The sequence below is a fragment of the Podarcis liolepis genome, assembly GCF_965112155.1.
Source record: "Podarcis liolepis genome assembly, chromosome: 1".
NCBI lineage: Eukaryota > Metazoa > Chordata > Lepidosauria > Squamata > Lacertidae > Podarcis > Podarcis liolepis.
Window position 1 is genome coordinate 111,106,092 of NC_139554.1, and position 23,451 is coordinate 111,129,542.

At 41.6% G+C, this 23,451-nt stretch overlaps 2 long non-coding RNA genes across 2 annotated transcripts in view; both read left to right on the top strand.

Moving 5' to 3' along the window:
* The window catches only part of LOC310704361, a 96,300-nt gene that overhangs the window by 48,922 nt on the left and 23,927 nt on the right, over window positions 1–23,451 (top strand). The window lies entirely within an intron of this gene.
* Window positions 16,556–22,165, top strand: LOC310704338. Its single transcript, XR_014524722.1, has 4 exons — window positions 16,556–16,845; window positions 17,213–17,308; window positions 20,144–20,210; window positions 22,029–22,165. It is a non-coding gene; the product is annotated as an uncharacterized lncRNA (long non-coding RNA).

The window sequence follows — 23,451 nt, forward strand, 5'->3', positions numbered from 1 at the left end:
GACAAAAAACTCGCTAGACGAAAGGTTTTTCTGTTTTCGATTTGCCTCGCAAGACGAATTTCCCTATGGGCTTGCTTCGCAAGACGAAAACGTCTCGCGACTTTGTTTCCTTTGTCTAAAAACAAAGACATGTTTTGCTAATAAAGTTAATTTATTTTCCCTTCAATTTTTGAACTGCTCTTTACAGTATGTGTGACTTTAAAGAGCAGTTAATAAACTGTTGTTGTACCAAATTTGGCTTTGTTTGGACTTTTTTTGACCATAGGAACGCATTAATTGATTTTCAATGCATTCCTATGGGATTTCGTGATTCGCAAGACGAAAAATTCGCTAGACGACAAAACTTGCGGAACGAATTAATTTCGTCTTGTGGGGCACCACTGTATATCATTTTCATACAATCAATAAAACAAGTCAATATTAGCATTGGAAAGTAAATATTTGTTCAGAACCAGAGATAGGCAAGTGAGGTTGCACAATGGGGTTTCTCTGACCATCATTGAAGCCACCTGTGCCCTTCAACGCACTGCCAAGATCAAGGGACCCTCTGGAATTGCATCTGGAAAGGCTGCAATGGGATGTGGAAATGTCTTGTAGATGTGAAAGTAGTTTTTCACCAACACAAAATATCTCTGGATCCAAGTCATTATTTAGAAATATATTGTTCAGAGCGTGACTATTTAATACGGTTTACTCAAGCCCAGTGAAATGGTTTTCAGAGTGCATCCATTTTGTGTGCAACAAATTGAAGCTGGGACAGCAACAGCCCCTACAGTTTAAGACTATAGATGACCAACAGCATGGGATCAACTGGGAACTTGAAGAGGCTGACCTACTGTCACACACTTACGATGCATCTGTGCATACTAGGTAAAGAATTACTACCAGCACCACTCAAAACAGTATCATTTATTTCCTGCTTGAACTGCCTACCTAGGCTTTATGAGCCACAGACAGAATTCTGCAATCACAAGGCCCCAAGGCAAGAATACACTTATTGTGTATGTTATCTGTCTCATGTCCTTTGGGAGATTCCTTTGCAGATTTTTTTTTAAGTCATCCTGCAAGACTCAGTCAAAGGGATGACTGCATATATCTATGGTCCTTTCAAGCAGCTGTTACGTTTCAGATCTGTTACAGAATTCTTATGACAATTCAACTTGAAATTTCAATCCAGCAGGTGGCCGGCTAGTACTTCTTATATGGATATTTGCTGTGCTGATTACTGTGTGCTCCACCAGCACTCTGGAGACAGGAGGGCTGATTCAAAAACGTATTGCTATTAGCAAAACACTAATACTAAGGTAAGAATTTACTGAAGCTGGAGAAACCATCATGGCCTAGAGCTAGGATCTTCTTTTCTATATAAAGTCTCCTCCACCTGTCTCTGGCAGTGTCTCCCTTATGCAGTCTTTTGTCTGAAACAGGGCTGAAATGGTACCCCAGTCCTACTAGCGCCAACATTTTAAAGAGTCTTGCTGCCCCATTCAGACCCCAGTTCAGCTCTCCCACTCTCATGCAGCCACCTGAAGCAGGTCACTTCAACCTCATGAAAACAACATGCACACATTAATCACATTAGACAAAACTGCTTTGCAACAAATATGTAAAGGTAAAGGACCCCTGACAGTTAAGTCCAGTCTCAAATGACTCTGGGGTTGTGACACTCATCTCGTTTTACTGGCCAAGGGAGCTGACGTTTGTCTGCAGACAGTTTTTCTGGGTCATGTGGCCAGCATGACTAAGCTGCTTCTGGAGAAACCAGAGCAGCACACGGAAACGCTGTTTATCTATTTATCTACTTGCACTTTGACGTGCTTTTGAACTGCTAGGTTGGCAGGAGCAGGGACCAAACAATGGGAGCTCACCCCATCACGGGGATTCAAACCACCGACCTTCCGATCGGCAAGCCCAAGGCTCAGTGGTTTACACCACAGCACCACCCGTGTACATGATGATAAATTCACACTAAAATGTGGATGAATTTTCATGAAGGCTTAAAAAAACAAACCTACACCACAAACTGGGAAAATGTGGTGACCTGACCTTAATGCTGGAGAAATTAGAAAATGAGAGAAATTTTCAGGTTTTCCCATTCTTGCTCCTGGTTCATCGGGATGACAGTCTTCTGTGCTGCATACTTGTCTCCCAGCCCCACAGGTGAGTTGAGCTCCTGTTGGGTCAGGAGGAGACAGAAGCAGAGGCGCCAACTTGAATAAAATATTGAGGGGTCCCAGTTAAGTCCCGTCTCGCATAATCAATCACAAGCACACACACTTTTTGAATGGCAATGCCCATCAACTGGGGCCCCCCTCAAATGCTTAAATGGGGGGGGGGTGAAGTGACCTCGCCCCCTAGGAGTCAGCTCCTATTGAAAGAAGGGAGGGAAATGGAGGCAACTATAAAAAAAATGGAGTATGAAAGAGGGAAGATGGGGAGAGGCACAGAAAAAGAACAGGAAGTGACATGCAGGTAAGAGAAAAGAAATCAGGAGAGATAATCTTTGCTATTAGCAGAGGTTTTCAGATGTAGGGAGAAACAGCTTTCCCAGAGATCACTGGTCGGTTTCCCCAACCTCCTCAGTGGCTACAGGAAATGTAGTCTCTAGCACCACTTACTTGATCAGAGAGTTTGGGTCTGTACTAGACTCTGTGCTTGGAAGTCAAAGGAGGAAGCTACACTTTCCTTTGTGGTAGGAACAGATTAGGAGAGCTTCTAGAGGACCTGTTTCCCAAGTATTCAACCCGGTTATGTCTGCACTAAGTTTGTTGCAAAGTTAGATGCCTGCTATTTAATGAGCATTCATTCTGGCTTATTTGCTGGGAGATTAGATGATCTGTCAATATGGGTGTGGCCTGTCCTGTTTTGTCACCTGATGTGAAATAGGAAGGTGACGTCCTTGCTGCCCCCCCCAACCTCACTTACTGGGGTTGCGTGTCTGCTGTGGCATTGCTGGCTTCTGGTGAACTCTAATGAATATTGTGAGATATTGCTGGAATCCAATGCATGACCCCAGTGGTGGTGGGTGGGGTGACTGCAGGGACAAAGCAAGTGTTATTTCACACTTTCCAGTTGATTTCCCCACTGCTTTTCTTATCACAGTAGGCCTGATATTTGGGGGGAAATTGAGTTTGTTTTTAAAGTACTGCAAATCAGCTTTAATTGCACAGTTGGAATTTGAGATTTAATCCCAGTCGCCCAAAACATTTTGAAAGGGCATTTGGGTTAACTGTGACCAATAGGGAGGGAGTCCTGGATCATTCTCAACCGTTAGTAGTTTGCGTATCCGGAATGAAGATGCTGGCAGCCAGGTAATCCTGCTCAGTTTGACTGTAAATGAGAGAAGACTGATACAGAACCAATAGGGGAAAGTACTTTTTCTAGGCCTAAGAGAATTACTGGAGGAGGGGGAGGAATACCTACCTAAATTACCTGCCTAACACCCCTTTTTGACTCTGTCATAATTCTAGGCAACATCCTTCAGCTATGCATGTGAACTGGATCCTTAAAAAATGCTGTAAAACTTGACTTCCCATGTCTCTAGAAGGCAGCTGTGAATTTAGGGCATTTCATCAAATTACTGCTCACTGAATATTTACGGTGTTGCTTGTAACGGAATGTCTCTAAATTATTAACTCTTTCCACACACACATTCTTCCTTATCAGTGTGCACTGGCTCTCTTTTTTATATATAAAGCTAAGGCAAGGCTCTATGTGACTGCAAGTTCTTCTTAGTATTCATATCCTCTTTGCCCAGATCCATATTTCAGAAGAAAGGAGTTTGCAAATGCTGCAAGAGGGATGGAAGTTTTCACTCTGTTATCGCAGACTCCCATTCTTGGTACAGTCTAAAGTGTACACAGATAAGGGGGTGGGGGGAAATATATCTGTGCAAGTTCCTTGCTTTTGGGAGCCAATACAGTGAGCCAGAATCATATGTGCTAGTCTAGCTGTTATCACAGACTTTCACTGCATGTACTAATTTCATGTACTCTGATATGTAAGGAGAGGAAGGGATGTAATGGCTTTTTCTTGAATTTTAATTCTCACAAGTAAATAACCAAATTAACAATGAATATGCAGCTACAATAGTGAACCGTAGGTAGTTTGCATGAGAAACGATCAATACTAGATTATAAAACAACTAAATGTTGAGTAGTAACAAAGAAGTTTGCTTCACTCTAGGAAGGAACTTTTAATCTCAAGGCTGCACATTGTGTATAATATTCAAATTAATGCAGCCATGCTTCTTCTCTTATTGGAAAATCCCCCCTCAATTGCAGATTGGTCAGTTACAAGCAAATGCAAGGCAGCCATTTCATGGGTGAGTAATACCACTGAATTACCATGTGGCTCAAAGCCCCAAACCTAATTTTGGCAGTTTAATAACAAGTGTATTACAAACCATCTTGCATATGCAATCACAAAATATATGTTTAAAATATGATGTGCCTGATTCCCACTGGTAGAAACTAGCAGGCAACCCTGATTAAGTCTCCTGATTAATGGAGCTCTATCCTCATGCATATTATACACATGTATTCAAAATAGAAATATACTATATGCTGAGGGGAAAAATACCTATTTTAGGCATCTATGTTAGAAGAATGCATTCATATGTGCACAGACACCAAGCTACTCCACTTGCAATTATTCCTCATTGTGATGCTACCACTGCAAAATGTGGTAGATGAAATAATGGTGGGTTTTTTGTTTTTGTTTTTGTTTTGTTTGTTTTGAAGCTACAGTTCCCTGTTATTTGTGAAACTCTGCCTTCCTATCTTGAATCCGCTATGGCAAATCTCTTCCCAAAGACGACAGATTTTATTTATTTATTTAACAACATTTCTAACCTCTTACTATTTTAAAAGTCTCTCTGTGGTGTACACGATGTCTGAGTATATAATAAGATTGTAAGGTTGTTGTCATGCTGCAGTTTGCATGGCAAAAACTAACAGCTGGCAGGCAGCCCAGGTAGGCAGGATGGAGCAAACAGTGGGCAGCCTAGGCAAGCTGCAGAGGACCAGGCGGACCAGGCTGTGACAGCTCACCAGCAGCCATCTTGCTATGCTGCTGCTTCCCACCTCACATCTTTCTCCCATTCATTCTGCTTTCTGCTTGTAGTGGGTGGCGGCGGTGGCAGAAGTAGTGAGCTGAAGGGTAGAAGCAATTATCTCCTACACTTCCCTTTCTGTTGCTGCTGCCACCACTACTATTGTCACTGGTGGTGGTGGTGGCAGAGGCAGATTTAGGGCAGCATGACTGGTTCCCTCGCACAGGGTGCAGGAGCCAAGGGGCCCACTTCCCAATTCATTCCCAAAGCCTAGGAAACACTGGGATTTGGGAAGAAGACACGAAAGCTTTGATAGGGTCCTAGAGTCCTCCTGTCTGCTTCCGAAAGCCTAGTTAGCACTTGGCCAGCTTTGGAAAGGATGCAAAATACCAAATACAGTGGTTGAAAGAGACATAATGTCCTTTGCATAAAAAAGGAAAAACCTAGGTGTGCATGTTCAGAACATTTTTAAAAGTTGAAATATTTTGTGTTTTTATGTTTCCCAAATGTTGCTGTTAACACCTAATCCTGCTGAGGAATGTGTAGTCTGACAGCTTGTTTTTAAATGTTGCTTTGTTTTCGTTTTGTATTTTTAAAATGTATTCTCTCTTTCTCTGTGATTCTCACTTTTTCTTTGACACTGTATTATATTAAGCTTAGGATTCTAGTTATGTATGCTACAGTGATTCTTGGAAAATCTCATGTCTGAATGACATCTGATAGTGGCTGAATGACAGAGAAGTAACCTTTCCACCAAGTTCAATTATTGTATCAGTGCCCCACTGAACCGTAAAGCACATCTGGGGTCATGAAACTGGTGGATCAAATTGGTGGAAAGTGCTCTAAAATAGAGCATCTGACTTAGAGCCATCACGTCTCCTCCCCAGTCCCTTCCAGAAACCTCTCCTTGTGGTAAAACTACTCAAGAAATCTCTGTCAGCTGCATTTCTGTGAAGCAGAGTTAGTACAAGTATTTTGCCACTCTCTTTGGAATTATGTAGCACAAGAAGACCTTAGGATAACCTGAGATCTGTATGCTTAGTTTCTCTGAGAAGAAAATAGCAAACAACAACAACAACAACAACAACAACAACAACAACAACAACAACAACTTATTTATATCCCGCCCATCTGGCTAGGTTTCCCCAGCCACTGGGCGGTTTCCAACGCAATATTAAAATACAGTATTGCATCAAACATTAAAAGCTTCCCTAAACAGGGCTGCCTTCAGATGTCTTCTAAAAGTCTGGTAGTTGTTGTTCTCTTTGACATCCGGTGGGAGGGCGTTTCACAGGGCGGGTGCCACTACGGAGAAGGCCCTCTGCCTGGTTCCCTGTAACTTGGCTTCTCGCAGTGAGGGAACCACCAGAAGGCCCTTGGCGCTGGGCCTCAGTGTCTGGGTAGAAAGATAGGGTGGAGACGCTCCTTCAGATATACTGGACCGAGGCTATTTGAGTCTGAAAGCAAGAAAGGGTCCCTGCATCAGAAAAAGGAGACACTTAGAACTTAACATTTTAACATCAAGGATTGAATGCTGCAATTCATTTTTGTATGTGTGTATGTGGTGCTACTCAAGTCTTCATAGTTACATAATGTTGCAGTCCATCTTCCTGTTACTACTTGACTGTGTAGGCATTCCTGCTCAAATTCTTACAAGCTATTAGGCTTTAGGACCCAAATCCATATACAGTGGTACCTCGGGTTACATACGCTTCAGGTTACATACGCTTCAGGTTACAGACTCCGCTAACCCAGAAATATTGCTTCAGGTTAAGAACTTTGCTTCAGGATGAGAACAGAAATTGTGCGTGGCAGCAGCAGGAGGCTCCATTAGCTAAAGTGGTGTCTCGCGTGGTTAAAGTGGTTAAGAACAGTTTCAGGTTAAGTACGGTTAACCAGTTTCAGGTTAAGTACAGTTTCAGGTTAAGTACGGACCTCCGGAACGAATTAAGTACTTAACCCGAGGTACCACTGTAGCACAGGGTCCCTCTAAATGATGCCAGTCAACAGATGTCATGGTGTTGGGAGGCACAATGGGAGTAAACCACAGCAATGTTTGGAAGGAAAACACTACTCTGGCAGCCTGCCATGTTCCTTGATTGATTGACTGACTGACTGACTGACTGACTTGAAATATTTCCCCAAAATGAGAGGGGCATTGAGCTGAGCCAAACACCACCTTCCAGAGACATGATTCTGTTTCTTCCCATGTCTGCATTATTTGTGATTTTTTAAAATGAAAATTTGCAGTACTTTGAATATATTTATTTAGGAATCTCTTTTTCTTTTTCTGAATTTCTTTATCTCTCTCCAGGCACCCATTTGTGTTTGCATTTTGTTCTAAAAATCCACATTTTTGCAGACAGTTTACCCCCAAATATACATTTTGGCAGCATTTTTGAGCCAATAAATGTATTGCAAAATTCAGAGATGTGTGAAAGTTGAAGGATAACTGTTTTCCAATCTGTGTATTAGACCTGGAAGTGTGAACCAGATTGGTTCGGTTAAAAATGGAGATGAAAAGAAATCCTCAAGTCTCCCTGGTGTTGCAGGTGTTGGTGCAGAGTAGATTAGGGAGTTGTGATTTCATGCCCAATTCCCCAAATGGCGACCATGGCAGCTTTGCCTCCCTGCACAGATGGCCTCTAGTTGAATTAGAGTGCAGGTCTAGAAACATTTGGTAAATTCAGTGTCTCCCTTTTGCTCCCTGCTCTCAAATTCATTTGTGCAGCTTTTGCTGGGGATGGCAAATTTATAGCTTTAGCATTCACTGCTTGGAGAAACAGGCCAAAAAGTTTGAAGCACCAAAGCCTGAAATCTCTAGTGAAATATCAGAACAGTTGAAAGATTAAGTTTCAGTGCTTCTTTCTTGGCCACTTCTTAAATGTATTTTCTCCTGTCAGGAGAAAACCCATCATGGAATGTTAAAACACATTTCTTTTTTACGTTAGGGAATCAGCTTTTAAAATGTTTCTCATCCACCTTATCTGCTGTCCCCCACCCTCCCTTCTCTGGCTGCAAGTCACTGAAAAATGAATATAATCTGAGTTGGCCACACTTTTGTTCCCTGTTCCTCTCTCCTCCCTACCCCCACCCCATTTGTCACTCATCACTCAGTGAATAAGAAATGTATGAATATTATTAAATCGCTGCTTCGGTCATTATGTATCTGAAGGAACAACTGCTTGAAATATTTGGGCAAAGGTTTTCTCTTATTCAGAATGACTAAGAAGGATTTCAGAGATTAGCCCAAGAAGCATCTTAGAAAATCTAACGTTCAGATATGGTAATGCCTTCTTTTCTGTCATCATTATTCTCATCTTCAGGACTAGTTTTGACAAACTTTTCAAGTTTTTATTCCTGGCTGAAAGACGTATCAAAGAGACAAACAAAACCCTATTTGCATGCAACTGGCAGTCTAAATGGTGTACAGAAATCAATCATGGGGACGTCTTTCATAAGTTTGCTAGGGCACGTATTACAATGCATGGGCTTGTATAACATTTGAAGTGGCAAGATATCGCCGCAATAATCTTGATGGATCTAGCGGTGGATAAAATGGTCTATCTCTGCTCTTTGTCACTTTCACATGTATTCACTCATTAAACTGTTCCTTCTCATCTATGCATTAACCTGCAGGAATATGTGCATTTTTGCACAAACCTGCCAGCTAGAAGCATCATTTGTGGCCAGCAGGGTGTATGATGTGGTATGTATCTGGGGTGGGTGACTTAGAAGGCTATTTAAACCCATGCCTGATTTCTCTCCTCATCCTTGGATTTCTAGCACTGACCTGGACCACTCTAGGCTGTTGTACATATCTTAGTGTGCCTATTTGTGTGGGGCTGAGTAGGATTTTTGTTGTTGTTCATTCTCAAATTGGCTCGGTCATGCAGGTTTTTTCACCTACTGCATGCAGTGGCTGTAAGGTAATGACTGTGGCCAAATTGGTAACATTGTTGGCTTTGGAGTTGAGGGATGTTTCTTCCTGGCTGTGTGATCTGTGGTGCTGGACGCAGGATTCCTTGGGGACTCACCTACCAGGAGTTGCATGGCCCTGTGGTGGGTCTGAGAAGTCTCCCAGCGAGGGCTCAGATAAGGAGTTATGCCCTTGTCAGAAGAAGAGTGGCTCACTCAAGTTTGGCTGAGTTGTGGTTGCTCCCACATTCCATTTATCCTCTGCTGAGATCTACAATAGTGTTGCCATATTTCAAAAAGTGAAAATCTGGACACAAAAGTTGTTGAGTATTCCCCCCCCCCAATTGAAGTTTTTTACTTTTTTAAAAAGGGAAATCGGGCTACCATACGTCCAGGTTTCCCTGGACCTTTTAGACTGCCCAGACACCATTTTCAACAGATGAATCCTGGCTATGTCTGGGAAATTCTGGACGTATGGCAGCCCTAATCTAGAATGATTTAAATGTGCCCCGGTTCAACCCCACATGTTGCCTCTTTTTTACTCATTCAGGTCACAAAAGTACCAATTTCTACAAGTTTTGCACTTAAAGTACGTATTTTCAGAACACATTTTCAAGTATTTATTTTTAACCAAGAACTCTGTTGGAACTAAAGGGACGCGGGTGGCGCTGTGGGTTAAACCACAGAGCCTAGGACTTGCCGATCAGAAGGTTGGCGGTTCAAATCCCCGCGACAGGGTGTTGCTCGGTCCTTGCTCCTGCCAACCTAGCAGTTCGAAAGCACATCAAAGTGCAAGTAGATAAATAGGTAGTGGGAAGGTAAACGGCGTTTCTGTGTGCTGCTCTGGTTCGCCAGAAGCAACTTAGTCATGCTGGTCACATGACCCAGAAGCTGTACGCCGGCTCCCTCAGCCAATAAAGCGAGATGAGCGCCGCAACCCCAGAGTCGGTTACGACTGGACCTAATGGTCACGGGTCCCTTTACCTTTAGTATTGAACTAAATGTGTTGTGATCGTGGTAGTTTTCACTCCCTTTCCTGATGATTCCCAACATGAAGCAGTCAAACTCTGGGTCGACATTTTCATGAAATTATCTGCCATAACCCTGAAATCCCTTTCCTGGTCAGTCACTGCCAGCTGAGTCTACAACACAGTAAATATGAAATTGCAGGGCAAGGTGCCTCATAGCGCATCATTTTACATTTGTTTTCATTGAACGGCATTTGCCATTTTAATGTCCACTCATCTACTTTGGAGAGATCCTTTTTGAATTCTTTTATATTCCTTTTGTATATCTATCTCACATACATAAAGTATAAGAATTCCTAAATTGATATATCTGGACCAGTCAGAGAAGAGAAGACTAGACTGAGCCATCCCTGAACACGGATGAGGTAATCTCTCAATTTAAGTTTCTCTTAGTTTGTGACTTTTTTTTTAAAGTCCTCATGAAGATTCATCATCAGCTGCTCTTGCTGTATCATGATTGATATCTTGCTTCATCTTATTTACTGTTGTTAAAAAGGTAAAGGTACCCCTGCTCGTACGGGCCAGTCGTGACCGACTCTGGGGTTGTGCGCCCATCTCGCTTAAGAGGCCGGGGGCCAGCGCTGTCCGGAGACACTTCCGGGTCACGTGGCCAGCGTGACGAAGTTGCTCTGGCGAGCCTGCACCAGTGCAGCACACGGAAACGCCGTCCTTTACTGTTCTTAGACCGTCTAAAATCCTTTTGTTTTGATTTTATGTTACATTTGTCGTATCATTGAAAATCAATAAAAATAGTGTTAAAATAAGTCACGAGCATCTTAATGCCAGTGTCTCCTAACACTTTACCCATGTTTATGCATTTTTGTACACCTCACTTTGCTGGAGAACTGCATTGCAAAACTGAGAGAAATGCAAATTTTGAAAGGTGACTGTGTTTCTGTTTGAGCATTGTTTTGGAAAGTGCAAATTAGCTAAGTTTGCCTCTAAATGCAAACTGAATTGAAATTCTCTCCATCCCTAACTCCAAAGGACCTAGCTCAAGGGAAGCAACAACAAAACATCCCCTTTATGTACCCTGTATAAGCTTCCAGGGCATAGAGGGAAAGCTCTCAGTTGACTTTTCACAGGGCACTTCTGAAATTGTGGAGAAAATGGAAGAGAGTTTTTGAGAACCTCTTCTAGGACACATCTGGCGCATTAAGTGAGAGTTCATTCTAGTCTCCCTGGAACTATGGACTGCATTTTAAATACATTTCAATCAAGTGAGGCCATATGTTTTCAGATTTGGTAAGATGAACTTTGCTGTATTCCGTAGCCCCTTTCCCCAGCATTTCAACTGTATTTTCTAGCTAAGGACAACTGAATTTTCAGGGAACAGCAAAGCATTTTACTACAGTACATTTTTTTTTATTAGAAAAAGTGCTTAAATGAGTCATTTATTTGATTGGAACCTATCAAGCAAAAAAAGTTTTTTTTAAAAAAAGTTGAATGATACTTAATAAGCTCAAAGGGGAAATAGTCAGGAATGAAAAGCAGGCTTGGGTTTTACCATGTTCTTTAGATTCTCATTCTTTAAACAACTTTATTTTACAATGCATGGTTTGCCGTGTAATCCTTAAACCTAAAATGGATTATGGTATATTCTGCCACATGTTTTAAAAAGGTCTGATTTTATGCTTCCTGCAGCACGATATGCTGAGAACTGAGACTACTGTCAGTAATCTGTGTAGGCAGATTGTGCTGTATCAATGCAGGTTATGACAGGTGAGGTTAGTGAGAAAGGTTGTAGACTGAGAAATCTTTCGAATGGAGTCCTGGTGTTGCTGGATTGCAACTCTGGCCATCATCTCTGGCCATTGGACAGGCTTGCTGGGGCTGATGGGAGTTGCAGTTCCGCAGCATATTAGGGCCAAGGATTCCCCACACCAGCCATACATACTCTGTCCATAAAGTCCCTACAAGGGCAATTGCTCTCTGTTCCATGAGTATCAGAGGAGCACCACCACTAGAGCTCTGTCCTCTCTGCATAGCACCACCTTTCATCCAGACAATCCCATCATTGGTTCAATTTCATTGTCAGAGCTCTTTGGGCTGTTTTTGGAATGTTTCCACCCCTCTCCTTTTGGCTTTGTTTCTTTTTATGGTGGCAGAGGTTGCATGGACACCCATGTGCACAATCCCAGCTACACCGCAATATTGGATTTCTTCTTTGACATCTAGAGATAGCTCTCTACTGGGTCTAGCTGACATTTTAAAATAGCCTCTCAGTAGGAATCAGTCATAAAGTGACCTCTTCAGCCAATTGGATGGTTCTTTCTACACTTTTTCATATCTCTCTGTGTCTCTTCCTTCCTTCCCAGCCACTCAATTCCATTCCCCTTCTGACCTAAGTTACCTTAAACAACCATGGTTCCCTCCCCCCCAAATATGGGAGCTGTAGTTTGTTAAGGGTGCTGAGAGTTGTTAAGAAGTCCTTATTCCCCTCCCAGAGGTACAATTTCCAGAGTGGTTTAACAATCCATACATCTTCAGAATGTCAGAGACCTTTTTCTAAGAGAAAGGCATACTTCCTTAAATATCAACTATTCACTAAATGATACTGGTCTTTGGAAGGTTGGAGTATCCCATCTGAATATTGTTCACAACCTATATATTATTTATTTTTTTCAACTTTCATAAAGAAAGAAAAAAGCTCATTTCAGGACAAGGTATGGCGGATGGCTATTGCTCTCTCATCTGAATTTGCTATTCATGAAATCACATTGATTTGGATATCAGGATATTCCTTGATGTGGAGATGCAAAGATGACGAAAATTATTGACACAGTTTTTTTTTATGAGAGCTGAAATTCAGCAGTACATTTTAAAAGGCAGAGTGGAGATGTAGAAAGTCAAGTTATGCTGAGCAATTGTCTGAAATTCAGGGATAAGGACAGTCAATGTGCTCTTCTTTTTTCCCTGAATATCTTGTACATTGCTGAATCAATATGGATGAGTCTTGATTTAGTACACCATGGTGATTTTCCTGACAAAAATCAAGACAGGCCTATAAGAAGCATATTGCTTCACGCCTCCTTCCCTTGTGCAAAAAGGGAATGTTATTTACTTTCACTGATGTTCCTGTGAAACATTTTACTAAGGAGTAGACCCAGCTGAACAGTGGAACTTAGTTCTGAGTAAGCCTGGATAAGAACTTAGGAATTCAGTGCAAGCTACCATGTCTGAAGCCCAGCATGATACATTGTAAGAGATGGAGCAGTGGCTGGGTCTCCCTTTAATCAACTGAATAATCCATCACACATTTCTGTGACATCCATCCTAAGAGACGTGGCTTTTTAATAAATATTTTTGCTCAGGTTCAAAGGTCTGTGAGCGCAGATTCTCATTCCCATTGCTAAAAGGGGGGGGGGGTTTGATATTTTCATGATGATTTTAAAACATTATAATGTTCATATAACCAAACTAAGTTAATAGCATTCTTTTCTTGCACTTTTGGAACTATATATATTTTTCTACTTCCTTCACCTTCACCTTCTAATCCTGAACTCTGGCTGATGAATATACAAGCTCAGGATTATCACGCAATGTACATTCATGTGTAAAATGAAATTCCTATTAAAAGTTCATTGCTTCAAATGAAATATGCTTTGTAGCATTCCCTGTAGCGATCCCTGCTGAGTTCTGTCATGATATGCTCACATTTGGTCTTGCTCCTCTCATCCTTCTACTTAACACTGTGAGATTTTGACATCATTTTGTATACGATGCTTTGCGCAAAAAAAGAAAAAGAAAAAGAAAAAGAGAAAAGACAGCAGAGGCCAGAAGCTGTTGCATTATTCAACAAGTGCATTCGAGAGCAATAGGAAATGAGCAATGAATGACATTTATTGAAAGGGAAACATTTCTTGAGAACCTTAACCGTGGGTCCTTCGATAATTAACGTGCCTTAGCCTTTGGTTAAATAAATACAGCGATCCTAATCGTGTTACTCTTTGGAACCATTCTTAGGACAAATTTACACATTCTGGCTGTCACGTAGGTGCCACTTACAAAATGGTCCACATACTGTCAACTTTTGCAGTGGATCATGGGAACAAAGGAAGCTGTTTTATGCTGAGTCAGACCACAGGCCCACTGAGTTCAGTACTGTCTACAGTGACTGATAGTGGCTCTTTTGGACAGGGGGCGGTACTCTCATTCTGCTGCCTGAGGCAAAACGGGAAGTGCCACTCTGCAACTGCCACCATGGCCACCAGCAATATACCTGCCGCTGCTGCCGCCACTGCTGCTTCCACCACACCATCTGCCACATAGGTAATACAGTGGTACCTCGGGTTAAGTATTTAATTCATTCCGGAGGTCCGTTCTTACCCTGAAACTGTTCTTAACCTGAAGCACCACTTTAGCTAATGGGGCCTCCTGCTGCCGCCACGCCGCCGGAGCCCTATTTCTGTTCTTATCCTGAAGCAAAGTTCTTAACCTGAAGCACTATTTCTGGGTTAGCGGAGTGTGTAACCTGAAGCGTATGTAACCCGAGGTACCACTGTAGCAGCAAATGTGTCTATTTAAGCTTTCTTGAGTGGGCAGTTTAAATGATTATTTTGCATTGCTTCATCATATTTTTGTGTTTTCTTGTTTTCGTATATACTTTTGCGTACAATCTTGATAGTTTATGCGGGTTGGCAGTATATAAATAGGTTTATAACTAAACAAATATGTGAACTTGTTCCCCTTTTGCACTAAAAAAAATGGACACACACCCTGCCCCCATGTCAGGTTTGGATTTATCCCAAAGAAAAATGCAAACCCATGAGTGAAAACTATCTGCCGTACCATAAGTTGTGCTGTGAGAATGCTTCTCCTTTACAGGCAAAAGGTGTCATTAGGCGCGATAAGATATTCACTTGAATGACCAGCACATGACGGCATACCACTCACTTCCATTAAATTTCCTTCAGCAGCTTGAGATTGTGCCGAACATATTATTTTCATATGAAGTGAAATCATCCATTATCCTTTTTCAACTCAGCTACTGTAGCCAATTACATGCCTCAGTTAAATTAGCTGCACTGTTAAAAAAAAGAAAGGGAAAAAGCCAGTGAACACAATCCTCCAGCAACACAAATTAGAATGAGTTGTGAAGGCAAACATTGTGGAATTAAGCACCAAGTGCAATCGCCATACACTGTTTTAGGCCCTTGGAACATACATTCTGAACACTCAGACATCTGGCAGGCGAGAGAAGCACTATGTAGGTTTACATCACTGTGGGAAACAACTACCAAAAGTTCTGGCAGAGTGGACCATTTTCTCAGTATTTTTTTAAAACACCTTTGGATACTGAATGAGTGTTCATCCTGACATTTTTAGGCAGGTATGTGCCACACTTTCCCCAGTTAAAGAGACATTTATATCATTCCTCCTGGACACAAGGAGGAATGAGTGTTATGCCTGCAGCTGACTCACCTGGGAGAAATTCCTCTTTGCCACTGAGCAAGCGAGGGAATGACTAACCACAGAGCAGTTAATCATGTGCAGAATGCCAGAAGTTCGTTCCCAAAGTGACAGTGGCTCCATTCTTAGCACTTAGGAAAGCCACACTGAAATAAACTCTATTTGTGCAATCCTTGCTCCTGTGCTCAGCAACCTGGAAGCACGGAGTGGGCTTAATGTTGCTTACTACTTTCTCATCATCTGCATCCATGGTGCCACTGTGTGTAGGTTAATGCCTTTGTGCATACAAGTTGCATATATGAAGACTTCCATGGAATTCAGAGCTGGAGAACATCTCTATTTGCCTCTTTGACTCAAACAGCAAAATGTGTTGATTGGGCAGGCCTTGCACGCCAGAGATTAAGACTCTCTCCTTTACTGGCCCAGCTCTGTTGCCTTTTAGCAATCTCTAGAAATGCAAAAAATAATCCTGTAAAACTGCTTGCACTATTGCACACCTATGCCAGGGAGAAGGAGAGTTGTGCACCAGGCTTTTGTTAAAAGCACAGGGCCATACCTAGTGTAGAATATGGACACTTTACCATGCCTCTTCCCTTTCCAGGTGCAACATGAAACACTGAGCATGGTTGCTTCAAAATGCATAGAACAGAGAATTCTTCAGGAAATATACCGGTAGGCCTTTCCTTGTCATGACTGGAATAATTTTGTGGGTTTTTTATATTTTACTTCCTTGCTATAAAGAATACAGGCCCTTGAGGAAAATATTTTGCTGACCGTGACTGGCTTTTGTTGCTGAGACATATTGCTAGCTTACAAACTTATATGAAGGATTTCAAATTCAATAGGGCTGAATAATTTATTTCCTCTCCTGCATGAGGGTAGAGGATTTTTCAGTTGGACTAGGCAAGTAGACAGGGATGCTGGCATCACTGAGAGTAAGCAGAGCTTAAACTTTGAATACATGACAGACCTGACCAACATCCTTAGCTGAGTTTCTGCCTACAGATGGTTGTGGACACACCAACTCAAAACTGAACTGTGCTGCAGCAACAGAATAGAATATTTGTGATTTCTCCAACCTTCCCACCTTATGCTATTGCGTTACCTGTTGTTAGTTTTGTTTGTTTTTAAAAAAGGTAAAAGACCCGACAGTTAAGTCCAGTCACGATCGACTTTGGGGTTGCAGTGCTCATCTCACTTTACTGGCCGAGGGAGCCAGCGTACAGCTTCAGGGTCATGTGGCCAGCATGACTAAGCCACTTCTGGAGAAACCAGAGCAGCACACGGAAACACCGTTTACCTTCCCGCCGAAGCGGCACCTATTTATCTACTTGCACTTTGACATGCTTTCGAACTGCTAGGTTGGCAGGAGCAGGGACCAAGCAATGGGAGCTCACCCCGTCACGGGGATTTGAACCGCCGACCTTCTGATTGGTAAGCCCTAGGCTCAGTGGTTTAGACCACAGCCCTGTTTGTTTATTTCTTATTTCTGTACACCACCTTCCCCCCATGATTCTCCAGCTCCCCATTTTATCCTAAAAACAATATTGTGAGGTAGGTCCTAGTCCAACACAAAAAATAAAACATATTTAAAGATAAAGCACCACATGATGCAACAAATGATGAAACATCTCTTGGAAATGGTACATGTTGTCCAACTGTCCAGAGAGCTGGTGCATTTGGGCAACCATGATAAGGCCTTCTCAACAGGGGTACCAATACTGTAGAGCACTTATCCCCATGAAACATGGATGCAGGTGTCTTTTGTCCACTGAAAATCGAAACATTTTTATTTCTGCAGGCCAGAGCTTTCCAAACTGTGTCGTGAAACGTTAGTGTGTTGGCTGCAGTGTGTAGGTGTGTTGCACGAATGCTCCCCGCGCTCCTCCTGGGACTGGTAAGGGGCTAGTTTAACCTCTGGTTTGCTAGTAAAACTGAATTACTGTGTCGCAAAATGATGTCTGAAAAGTTTGTAACCGACATGAAAAGTTGGGGAAGCTATTCTGTGTACTTTCACTAGTATCTACAGTAAAGGTTACTTTTCATCTGTGGTCTCTGCCTTTGTTGTATTTCAATGTAACATTAATGTTGTTGTTTTATGCTATTTCTAACACATTTTTTCCTAACACAGTTTTTTGAAAATAGAATTTTATGACCCCGTCCCATTTTCAATATGGGAATACTCATGCTACTCTACTTAGAAGGTTACTCCAAGGATTACTGAGATAATATATGTCAAGTTCTGCAGACTTTCAAATAGCACTATTTTAGCCTGTTCACAGGTTCTTATATGATCAGTGACAACAGTTGGTCCTGGCAAGTATCAACTGCTCTCAATCTTAACCTGATAACTGCCATTTGTCCAGATTTTAATTTGTCTGAATTAATTTTAAGATGCATTTTAATTAATCGATGCCTGTTTTTATGTATACTGTGTCATTTATATGATGTTAGCTGCTCTGAGCCTGGCTCTGGCCGGGGAGGGCGGAGTACAAATAAATAAATAAATAAATAAATAAATAAATAAATAATAACATTGACCTTCATTCTCGATGGGAGGTAGGAATGGGGAGTGTATTCAATTCATTTTGCATTTGAAGGTGAACTTGCCAAATTCACACCCTGTGGAACAATAGAGATAGAAATGCAGCTTTCCTTTGAAATTTGCACTCTCTAAATTTTGAAATGCAGTTCTCCAGCCAAATAATATGAACAAAATGCATATGCTAGGGTAACGTATACTAGGGTAAAGTATATACAAAATGCATATACTAGGGTAAAGTCTACATAAAAATTACAGGTTATTAGTGAAAATGACATAAAAATGAATTCTATAAGGCAAATATGGGAAAATGTGTAAGTTAGACAGAATTGCATAGAAAATGTTTACATTAGATACAATACAGGGGTGTGTGCATGTGTGATTTAGTAAAATATTTTGGAAAATATAATTATGTCCCCCCCCCCCTTATTTCAGACCCTCCAAGTGTTCCTATTTTCCAGGGACATCCCTGATTTAGAAAAGACGTCCTGGATTCTGATTCGATTCCAAAATGTCCCACTTTTCCTTAGGATGTCCCTATTTTCATTGGATAAATGTTGGAGGGTGTGGAATTATCTGACACCCAAGCAGTCGGAAGGCAATCCTGTATAGGGAAGTTTTTAAATGTTTAATGTCTTATTATGTTTTTATATACAGTATGTTGGAAGCGTCCCAGAGTGGCTGGGCAACCCAGTAAGATGTCTGGGGTATAAAGAGTAAAATTATCGTAATGGAATGGGACGTCACTATTTTCATCAGAGAAATGTTGGAGGGTATGTTATTTTACATCACGTGTGGCACAGAGTGAGAGAAGGCTGTCTTAAGATATCAATGTATGAGAGACTGGCAAGCTGAATGACTTGCTTTTAGTGTTCTAAACCTTTAGAGGAAGACATTTTATTCCTCCTGCCGCCTTGCAGGAAGACAGGTTCAGTATTCACCTTGATACAAATGACACAAAAGGCTAATTGTGTGAAACCTTTGCAGCAGCAATGGATTCTGGTGGAATTTTGTGTGTGTGTGTGTGTGTGAAAATTTCACAGCTCCTTCTCTGTGCCAGCCACGCTGTCATCCTCGGCAGTGTTGTCATTCCCCTCAACAGGATGACTGCCCTCGTTTATCACAATCAGAAGGCATGTGGAGATGAAGAAAAGAGCAGCTTCAAAGAAGTGAAGTCACATGGATAGCTAGGCCTGCAATCCTAAATATTCTGTCAGTGGCGACAAGCAGCCATTCCAAGGTCAGAATGCATTCACGTAGGCCAAGCTCATCTCCGTAAACTGATACTAACGCTCGGTGGTCATGTTAACTTTTATTCTACAGCAGGACTTTTTTTAAAAAATGCAAATGAAGATAATGATTTCTTTAAAAAATAATAAGTCTCAGAAATATCTACTACAGGCAAGCTGAAAATCTACCTAAGACACTTAGAAGTATAGAAGATGCCACTTTTTGCAGTGGCGGCTGCATATTCTCCAAATTTTATCTGATGAAAATAGGGACATCCCATTCCATAATGATAATTTTACTCTTTATACCCCACACATCTGACTGGGTTGCCCCAGTCACTCTGGGCGGCTTCCAACATATATAAAAACATAATAAAACATTAAACGTTAAAAAACTTCCCTATACAGTGGTACCTCGGGATGTGAATGGGATCCATTCCAGAGTCCCGTTCGCATCCTGAACAGAACATAAGACGTGACGGCGCGTCTGCACGTGCGCGGCTCGTGTTTTGCTGCTTCCAGACATGCGTGTGACATAATTTCGAGCGTCTGCTCATGTGTGAGCAGCGAAACCCGGAAGTAACACACTCTGTTACTTCCGGGTTGCCGCGGAGCGCAACCCAAAAGCGCTCAACCTGAAGCACATTCAACTCGTATGATTGTACAGGATTGTCTTCAAATGGCTCAGGGGTTGGATAACTCCATGCCATCCAACATTTCCCCAATGAAAATAGGGATGTCCTAAGGAAAAGCAGGATATTCTGGGATCTAATCAGAAACTGGGATGGCTTCTCTAAATCAGGGACATGCCTGGAATATAGGGACACTTGAAGGGTCTGTGGCTGGTGACCCTTGGGACTGATAGGGTGGAAGCCAAAGAGGCCAACAGTAGGTAGAATCTGAGTTAATGACAGGCAGAACTGACTAATTCTAGTTCTGTCCTTATTTTCCTTCCTGTTAGGTTATACAAAGAGTACTTGAGATGAATGAGGTGAAGGTGACAGCTAGGGCCATCCTCTGGGCTGGATGCAAGTAAGAAGGCAGGCAGGTGGGGGTTGGCTGAGGGCAGATTGGGGCTGGTGGGGCAGACCCCATTCCACTCTAATTCCACTCCATTTCACTGATTTTTTTTGTTTCTAACACCATCCTATAATAAAGAAAATTCCCAACCCTCCCCCCCCCGAGTATTTTAATATTCTGCCTCAAGGAAAATAGTTTTGATAAAATAGCACAGTTTGTCAAGCAGGGATTCTACCTTCCCCAACTTGTCATTTGCTTTTTACCTAAAGCAAGTGTGGAGTTTTGTCCTTTGATGAAACAACAGACTTTCATGAGTTTTGTCCTGTGATGAAACAACAGTGCGAATTCCACCGAATTCAAATCGTTAGGCAGCAAAATGCAATATAATGAAATAAAAGAAACAATTAAAATGCAATTAAAAATCACTCTGCATATTTAATGGCAGCACACCACAAACCGCGTGGGTGAAGCAATTGGACCACTGGTGGTCCACAGACCACAGTCTGGGACCCCCTGGTGAATAGTGTATGCCTTGCTGGCAGATGGATGCTAGTGGATTCAAAATCAAGACATGGATTTTTGTTTTTATGTATGTAGCCACAATGAGAGTTCTTTATGTGGCATGTTTTTTTCCTTTTCATACCCTCAACTACATCACCCTTAGATGCTTTTCATGGAATGTGAAAACTAAAATATTCTGTTTGCCACAACATAGAGTTGCATAGATAGTCTTCCTTCAAGCAACTCAAAACACTGTCATTTTAAAAAAAAGTTTGTGGTTTTTTTTAAAAACTACTGTAACATGGAAAAAAGACGTTCCCTTTACCTGAGATTGCAGTGCTAGAGATGTCAGATCGATGGATGAAATAAAGTATGTAAGGACGACTGGTGTCATTCATATACAGTAGCACCCACCATGAAGCCCTAGACAAATGAGTGGAACAGAACTACATAAATATGCATTTGCTGCTTACTCTAAACTTCAAGGACACTGTGAAATGCAAATCTAGGGAAAGGCAGATATATGGATCATATCTCGTGTGGATTTTACTCCCCACATTTCTCTTTGTCTTGTTAGATAATGCAATGTTCAATTGTTTCAAGCAACATGCCCCCAAACATTGTAAAATGGTTTTTTTTTTTTTTGCCTTCAGCTTATTGTCAGCTGTTCATTTAGAAAATCCTCCTTTGAATAATTTTATTTTCTTTGTGCAGCGCAGTTGTGATCTGCAAAGAGGATTAGCCATTGTGTGTATTCTGTTGTGGTGCCAATCCAATATACTAAGTCTCATGAACTGGTCTTAGTTGTAGATTTCTTAGATCCTGGCTTCATCTGATATATTAGGCAGGCAATCTCTATATGTTCTGTGTCAGCAAACATTTTAAACTGTACAAGTAAGCTCACATTTCTGTTTAGGGGTATATGATAGCCAGTAGGAAAGAGCTGCTAGATATTTTTTTGGGGGGGGAGGGGAGGCGGAGTTACAAATCTTTGTGGAGGTTGTTATCATTGGCCGGCAGTCCAGTGATGGTGAGGAGCATGGTGGATGAGTAAGTAGCAGGAAGTAGAGGATGGATGTGGTCTCTTAGCTGGGGAATTCCTGCTTCATGCACCCTCAAAAATCCATGCCCGGGGCCACAGCCCCTCTGGAACCCCCCCCCAACATGTTACACCCCTGACAATAATTGACTAACCACTTGTGCTATGATTTTAAAAAAAATCTTTTTGAACAATTATGTGTCTTGCTATTTTTTAGCCTTGCAGCTTCCTCTTTTTCTTAAAAGAGTGAAATTTAACATTTTTAGAGGAATGCTTCTTTTTTCAGGTGAACACTTAAATAGCACAGTGTCTGGAAGACAGTTTATTGGAAGCAAAAGCAAAGATGAAATTGAACTCCTGAGATTTGAAGAGAATATGCAATCTATTATCATTTCTGTATTATTAATGCACTTGTTGAGATGGGAATTTAAAAAAAAATGCCCATTTTTTATTGGTTTTAGCATCAATTCTGTGTGGTTTTCTTCCCTCTCCCTTCGTAATTTACCCTTTCATAATTATTTAGGTGACATTTCCTTTAGGAACTTTCCAATCAAACCAACATGGCTAGAAGATTTAATTCACCTCTGTTTTGCATGGTGTTATTTTCAGTCACAATCAATATGTGCACTTTCATAATATGCTAAGATTGTTCCCCACGTGATTTCCCCCCCTGCCCCTGAGCTTTAGAAGATGTTGGAGCCATGTTATTGCTCCTCTCCCACTCCTTCCTTGAGACATTTGCAGAAGGTTTTCAGTGCAAAACATCTGGAATGCTTACTGATTGAAATATGCGATAAAGAGAGGCAGATATTGGTGTGTGCATGCTGTGGTAGTAATTCTAAATGTAATTTGTCTGCTACATTGTAGTAAAACCCAGTTGTGCTATTTATTTGAGGGTGTTGAGAAACTGACTGTAAAAAGTTATATACTCCCCACCACAACCCCAGAAGCAATAGTTCTCTCTCTCTCTCTCTCTCTCTCTCTCTCAAATTAGTTTTTATTAAGGATATTTTTAACAGATAAACAGGGAAACGTACACCTATCATCTCCACTTTCAATTCATAGAATCTTTTAGGCAGTTCCTTGTTGACTCAATGTATGGACAGGGCACCCTTTACACCCTTTTCAAAATTTCTCCACCCGTGTATCAGCTCAAAAACTATTTTTGAAGCAGAGTATCAAAAGCACATTGGGTCCTCTGCTGCGCTAAGCTGAGCATTTACTAGACAACGGTTAGGATTTCGGAATGCTTTGCCAGGCACCGCAAATGGATTTCCAGTCGAAGCCTAGAGCTTTTCAAAGGACACATTACCCAAGAATATAAGGGGATAAGTTGTTTTGAAGATGGCACATGCGTCATCAGATCTGTCTGCTCTCGCTTTCCTCCTTCCTTCCCTTGCATATTCGGAAAGACGATAGTACTACAGAACTCAAAGAACAGCTTGACTTTCTGACAGAAAAAGTCAAACTGCGGAGGCTCATTTCTTCCTTTGAAAATGACACACATGAATCATTAGCACCTTTAACAAGTTGGAAGAGCTCCAATTTTATTTGGTCAATAACTCTCTTGACTTCAAATGGGAAACTGCAGCAGTCCCTCCCCTCCTTTGCAAGTTTTTGACGAGGCGACTTCCGCAAAACTGATGAGCAGCAAGTTCAAGGAAACACTGAAGAAAGTGGGGGGAACGACATATGGCACATTTCCTATT